The following is a 16,116-nucleotide window of genomic DNA, read 5'->3' on the forward strand; positions in this document are numbered from 1 at the left end:
AAAGTATGTTTAAATATTTATGTCATAGACAACTATGTCTTCAATAGAGTTGTGAGCAGATAACTCTTATGCTAGATGACAATTATACTATTAAAACCCCTTATGATAGTCTCCTGAGTTGAGACCAAGGTTTTCCAACCAGAATAATAAATGAATGAGAGAGATTAGAAAGTACATATACTGACTGGTTTTGTGTGTCAACTTGACACAGTCTGGAGTTATCACTGATAAAGGAGCTTCAGTTGGATAGTGCCTCCATGAGATCCAGCTGTGGGGCATTGTCTCAATTAGTGATCAAGAGGGAAGGGCCCCTTGTGGGTGGTGCAATCCTTGGGCTGGTAGTCTTGGGTTCTATAAGAGAGCAAGCTGAGGGGAAGCAAGCCAGTAAGAAACATCCCTCCATGGCCTCTGCATCAGCTCCTGTATTCTGACCTGCTTGAGTTCCAGTTCTGACCTCCTTTGTTAATGAACAACAATTTGTAAGTATACACCGAATAAACCCTTTCCTCTCTAATTTACTTCTTGGTCATGATGTTTGTGCAGGAATACAAACCCTGACTAAGACAGTACAATGCACTAATGAAAGTAAGTATACTGAAAAACAATACTTTTGTAGCATAGCTAACACATTCTAGTTACTATCCTACAACAATAAAAATCATATTATATAGCTTTGCTTTTGTAAAATGAATCACCTTGTCTTAGTTTGGATTTTATTGCAGTGAAGACACTCTGTGACCATGGAAACACTTATAAAAGAAAATTTTAATTGGGCTGGTTTGAGTAATTTAGTCCATTATCATCACAGTGAGAAGCATGGCACCAAGCAGGCATATGGTCCTAGAAAAGGAGCAGAGAGTTTACCATCTTAATACACAGGTAAGAAGAATGATACTGTGTTATACTGACCAGACTTAAGCATATACCAGTTCACACTTACTGGCACAAGGCCCATCTGCCAGTCATTGAAAAATAGGAGTCTATATTGGCCATTCCTATTCAAACCACGACATATCTAATTATAGATATTTAGGATACTTGTAAGGATTCTGGTACTCTGAAATCAAGAACATAGGGATAACATTAATATTGAGGATAACTTAGTTTTGATGATGATTTTGAAAAATAATCTCAAATTAAGCCTATAATTATGTGGTTCTGAACGAAGCTTACATGAATGAAGAAGGTAGTTTAAAAACTAAGAACACTAAGCCTAATCTTAACCTTAATTCTCTAACCCTAACCCTAACCATTACTTGAATTATGGTGAAGAAAATATAATATGGACATTTTTAGTTTCAGATTTTAGCAAATATAAACAAGTCATTCTATTATGCAAATGTAAATATACATTTTCCACTTCGTACTAAAACAAAATAAAAAACAAAAGTAAATCAGCAAATGAAAACAGTAACTAAAAATATTCACAATATCCATAAATAATGGAAAAGTTATCAAACTTATCACAAAAGTTATCAGTGAAAAACAAACATATTTTTAAATCTCTAGATTTATAAAATATATTTGAAAAGCTGTAGGGTATGAACATAGGTTATCCAGCATGCTAGGAAAGCTATATACCAAAGCCATTCAAAACTTCTATTGAGTACAGATTCTGAAATCTAATAAAAATCTAAATGACAGGAAAATTTCATATTGTGCACATAATTTTATAATGCAAAAATTCAATACTTTGTTGAATGTTTCACAAAGACCTTTTATTTTATTTCTACCTAAAGGAAGATATAAGTTCTACATTGTCAAATGCCTAAGGATACTTAAATTTTACACTGCCTGTGTAACTTTTGTCATTTTTTGGTAATATATAGAGTTTGAAGACAACTTTAACATTTTATAAAATAAAATACCATAGCATATGAAAGTATATGACTAATTCTAATAATCTCCCAACTGCTTCAATGTATAAATTATGTTCATAAATATTTAAAGTATTAAATACACTATTTCTTGTTTCTTGCTAGAAATTTGACAACTGAAACAGCACTAGGAAAATTACCTGGTAAGAAGCATGTAATTGACAACTTCAGTTTGTAGAATTCAATTATTCTGTTCCCTGTCAATAAATTGTATGTATTTCCTTTGATTATACGACTTAAAAATGAGATCTTACATTGAGCTACCCATGAGGTAACATACACTAGCTGGTATGAGGTCCCTGACTCATATACAGCAGACAACTGCCTCAATGAGAGAAGATGCACCTACCCCTCAGAGACTTGAGACCCTAGAGAATGAGGAATCTGGTGTGTGTGTGTGTGTGTGTGTGTGTGTGTGTGTGTGTAGTCATCCTTTTGGAGAAGTGGGAAGAGGACTGGTCTATAAAAAAATTAAAATAATTTTGAAAATGAGGTCGTAGCTTTTCAGATGCAATATGAAAATACTAATATCATTAGCCATTCTTTTTAATGTTTGTATTGATATAGATATGGATATGGATATGGATATGGATATGGGTATGGGTATGGGTATGGGTATGGATATGGATATGGATATTGATATAGATATATACATATACATATATATAGTATTTATTTTATGAAATCTATTTTAATATAATCAATGAAGAAATCACACATAGAAACATTACTGGTTTACTAAATTATTCTCATGCATTTTGTTATCCTGAGATTGATAAATGTTGAACTTCTCTAAATCATAATCTATATCTCTTCTATATATGATAGAGATGTAGGGATATTTACTAATTATTAATTTTAAAGCCCTCAACCACTTGGCTATACAACATAGCTTTTTCTGTCATGGGATTTCTTAAACTTTTTTCAAAAATTATAGTTTTTATTTTATTTTCTAATATTTTGCTGTGATACTGATCCATCTTCCAAACCAAAGCCTCCTTCTTCTGAATATAACTTAATCAGAACATTACACACATAGCCAAGCAGAAGCAAAACCATGCAAGGCTTCCTTATTATTCTTTCTTTTATTTTTACAAACAAACCATCAGCAAGTTCTGCTGTGAAAATATATCCCAGATCTTTATACTTAACATCATTATTTACTTTATTTAACAATTGCCTGTCACGAGGAGCAACATAATGGGTGAATAGGATTCTCTGATTAAAGTCTCCCTATAGACATAGGTAGAACAAGTTCATGCAACAAACTTTATTCACAACAGTTAAAGAGGTCAGGTGAGAAAATGTAGTATGTATTTATAAGTATAAAATATGTAAAATCAAAAAGTGTTGAATTTGAAACAGGCAGATTAAAAAAAAAAATGCCCATAAATCTCCTACGTCTACTTCAAAGAACAAAACCCAGAGAAAGACATGATGTCCTCAATGAAGAAAAATAAATTAAGTTTTTATGTTGGGTTTGAAATCCACTACTGGATATTTGTCTCATGCAAAGAGAATGAATGTCATAGAAAGCATCTGCTAATTGGTCAAACCATACAGATTTATCTGCTGGAAACACATTAGATCATGAGGAAGATGACTGTGATCCTCTAATCTCGAGTGGCAGAGTAAAGCAGAGTACTATATCTTTTAGGTTACAACACACAGGGTTTTGTCTTGAGGCCCAGAAATGAGCTTATCTAAGACCAATAGTCTGGTAAAAATAAAAAAGTCCATACTCAACAACAACAGAGAGAGCTTCTAGCGTTAATCTACTATCATTTATAGAGTTGCACATTTGCAGATCCTTGAATGTTCCATCCAGTATGATGATGATTAGATCTGCAGTATTATATAGATGAAAAGATTCTACAGGATTTAAAAAGACACTAGGAGAAGACTGGCTCATAGGCAAATAGGAAAAGAGTCTTAAAGACCACACCCACAGTGACACAACTATTTTGACAAGGCCACACCTCCTAATGGTACCATGTACTGAGTCACACATATCCATCACACTCCACTCCCTGGTTCCCATAGGCTTGTTCAAAGATATGAGTCTAAGGGGGCCATACCTAGCCCCCTTATAATAAAAAATAATAAAAAATACAGTAAGTCCAACTTCTAAGTATATCTAAATGTGATGGTTTGTATATACAGATTGGCAAATAGGAATGAGAGTAATGAAAGAAGACAGGGAAAAATGTGAAAATGAACAAAGAATAATGAAATGAAAAGTTTGTATATATATATATATATATATATATATATATATATATATATATATATATATATATATATATTGTTTTGTTAAGAAATCAATGATATTATCTCTTCCCAAGATGTTTGTGTCCAACAAGAATGGAAGATAGCATCTTTTATTATTTAGTAATTCTCTATAATCTCATTTTTCTATATAATATGTACAAAGTAAAAATTTAAGATAATTCACCTTTCTTTTGCTTTGCTTCCCAAATGATTTATAGAGTGGTTTGGAACCAAAGTGTATTAACTATAATGTAATAACACAAAGTTCATTTTAGCGTTATTCATAAGTACAATTTTTCAGGCTATGGGAAACACTACTCTCATATCTATATCTATATCTATCTATCTATCTATCTATCTATCTATACATATATATATATATATATCCATATACACATATACAAACATTCAATATGCCTACTGACTCACAGTGTATGTTTAACACCTCAAATTTTAAGAGTTGGAAGCTTGAACCTCAGTGTGATAGTGGTGAACTTGTTTTATGTCTCCATTTCTAGCATTTTGAGACATTTTTGCCATGGAGCCCTGAATCTCTATAGTTATGAACCTCCTGCCTCCATCTTCTGAGTTCTAGATGACAACTATGCACCATTATGCTTGACAGTGGTGGGAATCTGAAAAGATTTACTTCTTAGCCAGAAAAATAATTAGGAACCTGAGATATGAACATGCCAAGTTATTTACATTTATCCTGTTGACTGAATTATCTCTTGACAGACTAGATTTTACTTCACAAACAAGAGCAGTCCACTTTCCATTTTTGGCTTTCTCTATGATCTATCTGCTTCATATACTGTCTTACTATGAGATTCATCCATGTTGTCCCAGCCAAAGGAGGCATCACCAAAGGTCAGAAAAGGCTGGCTCATAGACATTTATCCTTCAAATCAGTAAACTAAAGTAACTTCTTTGTTTCTATGGTGTACAAAGTAGGAGACAATGAAGGCGCATCCTGGTAACCTACCTAGCACACTGCACATTTAAACAAGAAGCATGTCACTCCATGATCCTGAATATTCATACAATCAGAACACTAAATTCTGAATCAGTGTGAGTGGCAGATATCTGGCTTGCAGACATGTCTGCATTCTCCACATCACCTTTTATGTGGTTCATAACCTGGTGGTCTGAGTGCTCACTGTTCAATGGGAGGTAAGGTACTAACCAATCATAGTCGACATGCTTCCACTACATAAGTGCTTGCTCACATGCAATAAAAAAAGGTCTTCCCTGAAACTGATTCCAGAGAGATTCATCGCTGTTCCTTTTATCAACCCACTGGTACCACAGTCTTGTTGGGGTCTGTAAGGAGAGCAATCCTGGACCTCAGATGTTTTGTTTTATCAACAAAAAGTGGCTCAAAACATTATTCAGTTACTTTTCATATATTTTTCAACCTTAGTAGCTTCAGAATTAATAAGAAATACCACTGTGGGAGCTAAGGTAAATAATGATAGTGTACAATCCCTCCATACTTTAGTAATTTCTGACCCTCAGAACATATTCACAAAGCATCTCTTTGTTTTTTATCAACAAGGTAAATGTTTGCAATGTGTTTCATTTTGACAACATACATTCTATTTTGCCAATACCCCTCTTTAAGTTTCCTGTATTGTCTATGATAATGTTCACTCTTTTATGCCTACATCTGTGAGGTTTAATGAAGGCAAAATTGCATACCCACCAGCACAATGTCATCTCGTACAACATAATGATTCTATCATTCCCCAAATGTGCTTGAACAATTTCATTCCCAAATTAGCCTTGTCTAGCCTCATCCTTGTAAATCACCTTTTTTTGCCATTCTTGTTGAAAGTCATTAACCTATGTTCTGCTACTGTAACTTTACATTTCATATATTATATTAATTAAATTACATAATGCATAGAGTTTTGAATCTATCTCTTCTTACTAATTAAATATATTTGAGGTTTCACCTGTTCATGATATGCAATAGCAGATTTCCTTTATTATTAATCATAACAAACATTGTTTATATATAACATACATTTTTATCTATTTACCTATGGATGAACAATGGCAATCTTCCAGATTTTTAGTATTTACAGCCTGCTGTAATAAATTCACATAGCTTTGCAAGAGCAAAACATTTGTAGTACACAGGAAAAACATATGGAAGGAGCCACAATGGGTTAATGTCCTATATAAGAAGAGAGGATGAGTTTGGAGCCACACCACCTATTTAAATCTTGAGACATTCTGTAAGTATAGTGATGGAGAGATGTTTATTCTGTAGGCATATTGGCTGGGCTGTCTTTGTCTTAGGGATTCTATAGGTGCAAAGAGAAACCGTGGTCAGAGCAACTCTTTATTATTATCATCATCATCATCATCATCATCATCATTTACATTCCAGACATTGATCCCATCTAAGTCCCCCCTCCTGAAGTTCCTCATCCCATTCTTCCTCCCCCTTGCCTCTGAGAGGGTCCTCCCCTCAGCAAGCTTCCCCATTCCCCAGAGCCTCAAGTCTCTCCAGGACTAAGCTCACCTTTTTGCACTGAAGCCAGACCAGGCAGTCCTTTGCTATATATGTGCCTGGGGCTTTGGAAAAGCCCCTATATGTTGTCTGGTTGGTAGCTACGTCTCTGGGTTCCAGGTTAGTTGACACATCTCGTCTTCCTATGGAGTGGCTATCCCCTTCACCTTCTTCAATCCTTCCCCTAATTTAACCACAGGGTTCCCTAGTCTCTGTTCACAGTTTGGATATAAGTATCTACATTTGTTTCAGTCAGCTGTTGGTAGGGCCTCTTAAAGGACAGCAATTCTAGGCTCCTGTCTATAAGTACATCATAGCAAGAATAATAGTGACAGGCCTTGGTATCACCCCATGAGATAGATGCCAAGGTGGACCAGTCATTGACTGCTTCATCTTCAGACTCTTCTCCATTTTTGTCTGTGCAGTTCCTTTAGACAGGAATCATTCTGTGTCTGAAATTTTGACTTGATTAGTATTTTTAGAACACTAAAAATCTGAAAGATTGGCATTTTTCATCCATAGGTAAATAGATTAAATGTATGGTATATATAAACAATGCTGTTATGATTAATAATAAAGGAAATATGCTATTGCATATCATGAATGGGTTGGTAACCTTGTGCCTCTTTTTGTGGCCCCGTCTATCTACTGGAGTTGGACTCTTCAAGTTCCCTCATCTCAATGTTGGACATTTTGGCTAAAGTCACCTCTTTTGAGTACTGAGATTCTCTCACCTTTCGTGTCTCTGGGACTTGTAGAGGGTCCTGCTGCTTCCCCCCCCCCCATACCTCAAGACTGAATATTTCCATTCATTCCCTTGGCCCTCTGGGATTCTCTCCTGTCCTCTCATACCTGGTCCTATTCTCCTTTCTCGACTTCTCCTCTCCCACCCAGATTCTTCTCTTTCTTTGCCTCCTGTGATTATTTCTTCCCTGTTCTATGTGGGACTGAATCATACACACTTGGGCCTTTCTGCTTACTAAACTCTTACAGTCTGTGTAGGTATTTTATACTTTTTGGCTACTATCCATTTATTAGTAATCATATACCATTGGTGTCCTTTTAGGTCTGGGTTATCTCACTCAGTTTGATATTTTCTAGTTTCATCAATTTGCCTGCAAATTTCATGATATCCTCATTCTTAATCACTGAATAATATTCCATTGTTTAAATGAACAACATTTTCTGTATTTATTATTTGTTTGAGAGACAACTGGTTTGTATTCTAGCTATTACAAACAAGGCTGCTATCGATATAGTGGAGCACATGTCCTTGTGGCATGGTGGGGCATCTTTTGGGCACATACCCCAAAGTGGTATAGCTGGATCTTCAGGTAGAACAATTTCCTATTTTCTGAGGAACTGCCAGATTGATTTCCAGAGTGGTTTCACCAGTTTGCAATCTCACCAGTAATAGAGGAGTGTTCTTTCTTCACATCCTTGCCAGCATGTGCAGAAGCCTTTGATCTAGCTATTTCGATTGGTGTAAGGTGGAATCTTGGAGACTTTTTGATTTGCAATTACCTGATGAATAAGGATTTTGAGCATTTTTTTATGTGTTTCTTGGACATTCAAGCTTCATTTATTGTGATTTATTTTTGGATATTAGCCCTCTATTGGATGTGGGGTTAGGGAAGATTATTTCCCAATTTGTAAATTGCTGATTTTCCCTATTCATGGAATTTTTTGCTTTATAGAAGCTTTTCAGTTTCATGAGGTCCATTGGAGTTCTGTTGAAATTTCCCCCTGTGAAAATGAGTTCAAGGCTCTTTCCCACTGTCTCTTCTATTAGATTCAGTGTATCTGATTTTATGTTGAGGTCCTTGATCCACTTGGATTTGAACTTTGTGGAAGTTGAAGAATATGGATCTATTTTCATTCTTCTACATACAGACTGAGAAAAAATTAGAGAAACATCATCCTTCACAATAGTTACAAATAGTATAGAATATTTTTGTATAATTCTATCCAAGCAAATGAAAGATTTGAATGACAAGAACTTCAAATCCCTGAAGAAAGAAACCAAAGAAGACTTAAGAATATGGAAAGATATCCCATGCTCATGGATTGGTAGGATTAACATAGTTAAAATGGCTATCTTACCAAAACCAACCTTTAGATTCAATGCAATCCCCATCAAAATTCCAACACAATCCTTCACAGACAAGGAAAGGGCAATTCTCCACTTCATATGGAAAAATAAAAAAATCCAGGATAATCAAAACCTTTTTCAACAATAAAAGATCTTCTGGAGGAGTCACCATCCCTGACCTTTAGCTGAAATGCAAACCAGGAATGATAAAGATCACATGGTATTGGTACAGACAAGCCAATCAATGGAAAATTGACATACCTATAGACACTTGATATTTGACAAGAAGCCAAAAACATACAGGGAACAAAAAAAAAGTATCTCCACAGCAACACCTATAAGGAAAATCATTTATTGAAGCTGGCTTTCAGTTAAGAAGCTTAGTACAAGTATTCAGCAAAACCAGAACGGGGAAGTGGGAGGGGGGTGGGTGGGAGGACAGGGGGAGAGAAGGGGGCTTATGGGACTTTCAGGGAGTGGGGGGGGCTAGAAAAGGGAAAATCATTTGAAATGTAAATAAAAAATATATCGAATAAAAAAATGTTAAAAAAAAAGTAAAAAAAAAAAAAAAAAAAAAAGAAGCTTAGTACAGAACTCGAAAAGGTCAACAAGCTGAAGTGCCCAGGTGAGGACACTTCAGTCCCACTTGGGAGAGAGAAATAAGAAATCACAAGTGGGGAGGGAGGGAGGGACCAGGGAGTTCAAGTGGACAGGGGGAAGGGAGTTGGGCAGAAAGGGGAACTTGAACTAGTATTGGGTGAAGGAAAAGGACTAAAGCCCTGAAGAGCAGTAGAAAGAATGGAAACAGGCAACCTCCCAAGAAGAGGAGGTTGGGGGGACCCACCAGAATGCACCAGAGTCCTGGGAAGTAAGAGACTCAAAGGGAGGGATCTTACATGAAATGACTGACAGTAGAAAGAGGGAACTTACAGAGCCCACCTCCAGCAGGAAGACAGGGCATCAAATTGAGGGAGAGGGTGGCCATTCCACAGCCACAACTCTGATCCATAAGTCTTCCTCTCTGAAAGAATTACAGATATGAGAGGAGCCTGAGGAAAAGAAGATCCAGTGACAGACCTAAAGTGGGATCTAGCTTAATGGATGGCCCTAAGACCTGACATTATTACTGAGTCTATGGAGCACTCACAAAAAGGGACCTATTGTGACTGCCCTCTGAAAGACTCAAGAAGCAGTTGAAAGAATCAGATGTAGATATTTTCACCCAAGCAATGGACAGAAGCTGCTGACACTTGTGGATGAATTAGGGGAAAGCTAGAAGAAGCTGAGGAGGAGGGTGACCCAGTAAGAGGACCAGCAATCTCAATTAACCTGGACCACAGAGATCTCTCAGACTCTGGATCACCAACCAGGCAGCATGCACAAGCTGATATGAGACCCTCAACAAATATACAGCAGAGGACTGCAATGTCTGGGTTCAGTCAGAGAAGATGTACCTAACCCTCAAGAGACTGGAGGCCCCAGACAGTTTGGAGATCTTCTGAGGTGGGGGTGGGGGTGAGATATCCTTGTGGAGACAGGGGTTCAGGAGGAGGTATGGGATGTGAAACAGTCTGAGGGTGGATAGGAGGTGTTGGAGAGAATAAAATATGGCTGTATTTCCCCAGAACCTGTAGGTATTATCACTAATTACACTGGGTACTAAAAGTGATGATTTATTCCTATCTTAAAAATATAAAATAAACATTTAATTTTCATTATAAAGCACAATATTAATTATAGCTATTTTGGTTTTTTTCTATGTTTGTTTTAATATAAGCTATTATCAAGTAAAGAATGTTTTTATTCATGTTCCAGATCTGCTAAATCAAAGATTTTCTTCAATGGTCAGTCTGGTATTATTTATTAGTTTAGTTCTCAAATCTTGTGTCAAGCTTCTATGCTTAGAATGAACTCTGTTTAGCTATTTTGTGAAACAAATTAAAAGTGTTACTAATAGATTTAATTTTCTAATGATTTGTTGAAGTTATTTGTTTTTAATTTTATGATATTAGAATGTTTCTGTCTTTTACTCTTAGATTTTTTTTATACCAGATTAATATGGTTTCATAAAATGTATTGAAACAGATATCATATTCTTATTTATTCTGGAAGAAATTCTGGCAAGTTAGATGTCATTCATGCCTTTTTTTTGGAAAAATACTTTAGTGAAAAAAATGCTAAGAAACTAGCTTTGTATGGAATAGGAAATAAGTTTAGTTTACTTAATGATAATATAAATAATCATTTCATCATTTTAACTTTTTTTGCGTTTTGTTTTTCTAGTATTGGAAGAGCTTCTTTATTTCTTCTAAGTGGTTTATAATACAAATTATTTTGTAGTTCTTAGCATTTTTATTTTTTATTGTTCTTTCATTTTTAAGCACATATTTCAAGATAATATTTTTAAGACCTGTGGATAGAGTTCTGGATTGCTTAATAAAATTTTAGCTATGGAAACTGGAAGATCTGTATTGGATCCCACATAAAAATCACAGGCAGTTATACTAGTCAAAAGGCATGTAGTGTTTGTCAGTTTCTCAGTCAAATCTGAGGGGGAAAAGTTCGTGACTAGGCAGGAAGGAAAGCAATTTGATGAGTATCTTTGGAATTCCTTTTCTGCAGCCTAGTCTCTCTTAGTTTTGCCCTCAAATACCTACAACTAAATCAGTTTTGATCTTCAACTCTACTCTGTCAGTCACCTCCTGCTTTCTTATACCTCCAGTCATGTTGTTTAAGGTTTGGATAAGTAGAATCTGATGTTTACCTCTGTATCTTCTTCTTCTCTAAGACGAAGATGATAATGATTATTATGGTGGTTATTATATTATTATTATTATTATTATTATTATTATTATTATTATTAACTTTTAGACACAGTTTCCGTGTTTAGCCCTGGCTGTCCTGGAACATGCTATGTAGACTAGTCAGGTCTCAAATTCAAAAATCTGTCTGAGTTTCCCTCTCAAGGGGTGAAATTAAAGTTGTATTGTACCAATCTAGGCCTATTCTAAAGATTTTTAACACAGTCCCACCTCCTGTGAAATATCTTAAAAGAGACTTTGTATTTAATTTTCAACATTTAACTTTGTTTGCTATATTTACCTGTTCCGTCATGAATCAAAAGGTCCATAGAAAAACTGTTAAGAAAAAAATACAGATAAATTATGACTAATTGATGTATAGCTCAATGAAATATATAATTATGCCTTTTAAAAAATAAACACATTTTATCTATATTCCTGGTTAAAATTACTCAAAAAAAAAAACTAGAAATGGGTTTTACATAATTGGCATCGGCTATTATATTTAAAGTAAAAGACTCCAAGAAAAGACAGAAAGCATTGTAAATATTCTTAAAATAAAATTTATTTACCATTTCAATAAAATGAATACAATAAAAGACAACAAAAAATAATGGTGAATATTATTTCATCACAGGATTTTCAAAAAAGGCAAATATTCAAAATAAAATATTTATGAAAAATTTATATTTTAAATAAAATCTTACTTGTCTTGAAGAAATAGCTTAAACACTTATTCATCAAATTTAAAAAATATATACACAAAAGATTATTCCAAATTATTTTTTAAAAATTTAATATTCTGGAATGTTAACAAAACAAGTACCTCAGTAAAAATAATTTTAGCAAAAATTATTAGGAGGCATATGTTATAAATATGCTAACATATAGGAGGTATATATTATAAACATGGTATTTAAACATCTACTAATGCATAACTACCAAGCAGACTATTTGAAATGCTATTTAATAGTCAGTGGTTTAAATGGTGAGTTAACCATATGCTAGTACAAGCATGAAACTACATGACTCTCCAGGACTGAAACTCACCACTATTTTATCACTGGAATAATACTTTAAATTCACAACATATAAACATCAAGAATAGCTAATTACAAGCCAAGAAATAATTAGATGTGAAACCTCAGAGGGTTCAATGATAGATACAGTTCTAGATGTTTCCCTTCACTCACAGAACAAAATAGCCTGCAGTCAATCTAACAATTTTATGTTCCTAATACTGATACAATAATATCACCGTTAATATACTCCCTGAGAAAATTCAGCCAAAATGCACATATTTTTATAACATCTATCCTTTCTAGTCTGTGATAGGAAGAAGTAAATACAAAATTAAAATTTGAAAGAATCTATTAGCATCAGAAATGAAGGCTTTTGCTCACATTTATGTATTTTTGTTGCAAATATTGTACTGTTGTGAGTAAATAAAATAACATTTTAGTACAATATTCTAACATTTTAATACATTTTTTCTGACATGGAAACATGGTAAGCGGGTCATCCATTAGGAATGATTCCTTTCCTTTCTTCAGAGGCTTGAAGTTCTTGTCATACAGCTATTTCACTTGCTTGGTTAGAGTCATACCAAGGTATTTTATATTATTTGTGACTATTGTGAAGAGTGTCGTTTCCCTAATTTCTTTCTCAGCCTGTTCATCTTTTAAGTAGAGGAATGTCACTGATTTGTTTGAGTTAATTTTATATCCAGACATTTTGCTGAAGTTGTTTATCACTTCAGGAGTTCTCTGGTGGAATTTTTGTGGTCACTTAAGTATACTATCATATGATCAGCAAATAGTGATAGCTTGACTTCTTCCTTTCCAATTTGTATACATTTGACCTCCTTTTGTTGTCTAATTGTTCTGGCTAAAAGTTTGAGTACTATATCGAACAGGTAGGGAGAGAATGGACAGCCTTGTCCAGTCCCTGATTTTAGTGGGATTACTTCAAGTTTCTCTCCATTTAGTTTGAGGAAGGCTAATGATTTGCTGTATATTGCTTTTACTATGTTTAGGTATGGGTCTTGAATTCCTGATCTTTACCATGGAGGGGTGTTGAATTTTGTCAAACACTTTCTCAGTAACTAATGAGATGATCATGTGTTTTTTTTTTCCTTTGAGTTTGTTTATATAGTGGATTACTTTGATATAATTCCATATATTGAACCATCCCTGCATCTCTGGGATGAAGCTTACTCGATCATGGTGGATGGTCATTTTGATGTGTTCTTGGCCTTGATTTTTGACAGCTTTATTGAATATTTTTGCATCATTGATATTTATAGGGAAATTCTCTTTCTTTGTTGGGTCTTTGTGTGGTTTAGGTATACGCGTAATTATGGATTTATAGAACAAATTGGGTAGTATTTCTTCTGTTTCTAACTTGTGTAATACTTTGAAGAGTATTGGTATTAGGTCTTCGTTGATAGAGGATTCTGATAGAATTCTGCACTAAAAACATTGGGGTTATGGGCTTTTTGGGGGGGGTTAGGAGACTATTAATGACTGCATCTATTTCTTTATGGGTTATGCGACTGTTTAGATGGTTTCTCTGATCCTGATTTAACTTTGGCACTTGATTACTGTCTAGAAAATTGCTTGTTTCATTCAGATTTTCCAGTTTTGTTGAATATAGGCTTTCATTCCTTTGTGTTGTTGTTGTTTTCCATCTGTTTCTTGTTTAATTAAGACCTGAGTTAGGTTCCCAGTATCTCTGTTCAGTGGTTCACAACTCCATGTAACTCCACCTTTAGAGAATTTGATTTCTCTGTAGACATAGTATTCCTATACACAGATATTACTGATATGCAGACATTACTTTTTATAAAACTAAATGACTATTTAAGAAACAATTTTGTGTCTCCTGCCACTTTGGTTACCATTTAACAGAACTGCATAACGTATTTTTCTGTTTTTTCATTGATATCTTGAAACAAAAATTCAGAGTAGAGTAGCTGTGAACTAACTCTGAAAAATAAAAGTTTTGCCCTTCCCAGAGATTAAGCAGGGGGAGTGAGGCCTTGGTATTGGTTTCTTCTTGTTCCCATAAGCACTAGCATCATGGAATTTCAGCACCAACCTGGAGGCAAAACTGGGAGTGGGAGCATAGTTTCTCCCCCCCAACCCCCGCCCCTTTGAGAACAACCAGGAACCAGAGAGAGTGCTCCTGGGGCAAGTGGCCCTGGAAACCATCAACATCAACAAGGACCCTTATCTTATGAAGAACCAGGCAAACTGCCTGACTCTGGACCTGGCCCGTACCCACGGGAAGGAACATCAAACTAACTCAGCCTGGTGAGCAGCCAAGGAGACCAAAGAAGCCTCTGCCCAGCCTGCACCAGAGAAGGTCAAGGTAGAGGTGAAGAAGTTTGTGAAGATTGGCTGGCTTTGCTACAAAGTAACCAAGCAGAAGGACACAGAGATGGGCCAACGGAGCCTGCTGTTCCAGATTGAGCTCCGGAGATGGCAGAGGGTATCATGCCACGCCACTGCTTCACGTCTGCCAATGAGCAGAGGATGAGCTCCAGTACATGCTCATGGCTGCTGAGCCCTGAGACCATTGCCTTCGAGGTGCCAAACCAGGAGATTGACAAGGCTGAGGGCAAATTTTGGACCCACTGGAAAAGAGATACCAAGCAGTTTTTAATTCAGTTCCACCTTAAAATGAGAAGGCTGCTCCCAGCTTCCCAGCAGGACCCTCAGGTGTCAAGAGGCCCCACCCCTGACTTATGAATAGACTGCCATTTTGCCTACCACTCCTTGATGCCTTGTCCCCACCTCCGCCTGATGGCTTGTCTCTCTCTCCTATGCCCTTCACTGGGCCTGCTCCCTCTGGGCCCCCTAGACCTCCCAGATGCTACCACCAGCTCCTGGGGTGCATCCCCAGTACCAGTAGTACCCATGGGCATCTGGGGTCCATCCCCCAGCCCCTGGAGGGTACCCACCAGCTCCAGCTGTGCACCCTCTAGCTCCAGAGGTCCACAGGGCAACTCCAAGGGTCGATCTGCCAACTCCAGGGGTCCACCCTACTCCATCAGCTGTAGTCCATTCTCAGGCTCCAGGTGTGTACCCACCTGCTCTTGTAGTGTACCCCCAAGGCCCTGGCATACACTCCCCCACCGCCTGGGATGCACCCTCAAGCACCAGGGGTACACCTGCTTCCTCCTGTAGGTCACCCTGATATCTAGGGAATTCACACTTAGCGTCCAGGGGTTCACCCCTCAAATCCTGGAGTGTACCCTGCTCCTATGGCACTGATGCTAAGGCTCCTACTCCCTTCAGCTGGCCTTAGAAATATGCTTCCCCTCCTCCAGGCAACTGAGTAGTACCCCACCAGCCCCTGTTGTCTGTGTGGTCTTTTTCCATGGCCAGTCTTTGGAAGGTTTTCTATTTTGTCCTGTTCTGAGCCTATTAAACAGCCTCCCCCATGTCAAAAAACAGTTTCTTTATTGTTAGATCATATTATTTAACAAATATATACATACCTGTATGTTTGCATTTACTATCACTGGAAATTTTGTATTCAGTGCAGAGA

The 16,116-nt window shown here is 36.3% G+C and overlaps 1 pseudogene; it reads left to right on the top strand.

Moving 5' to 3' along the window:
* The first annotated feature begins 816 nt into the window (after positions 1 to 816).
* On the top strand, positions 817 to 15,903 carry LOC127687922 (splicing factor 3A subunit 2-like; annotated as a pseudogene).
* Positions 15,904 to 16,116: the final 213 nt, after the last annotated feature.

Source organism: Apodemus sylvaticus, chromosome 6, assembly GCF_947179515.1.
Source record: "Apodemus sylvaticus chromosome 6, mApoSyl1.1, whole genome shotgun sequence".
Classification (NCBI taxonomy): Eukaryota; Metazoa; Chordata; class Mammalia; order Rodentia; family Muridae; genus Apodemus; species Apodemus sylvaticus.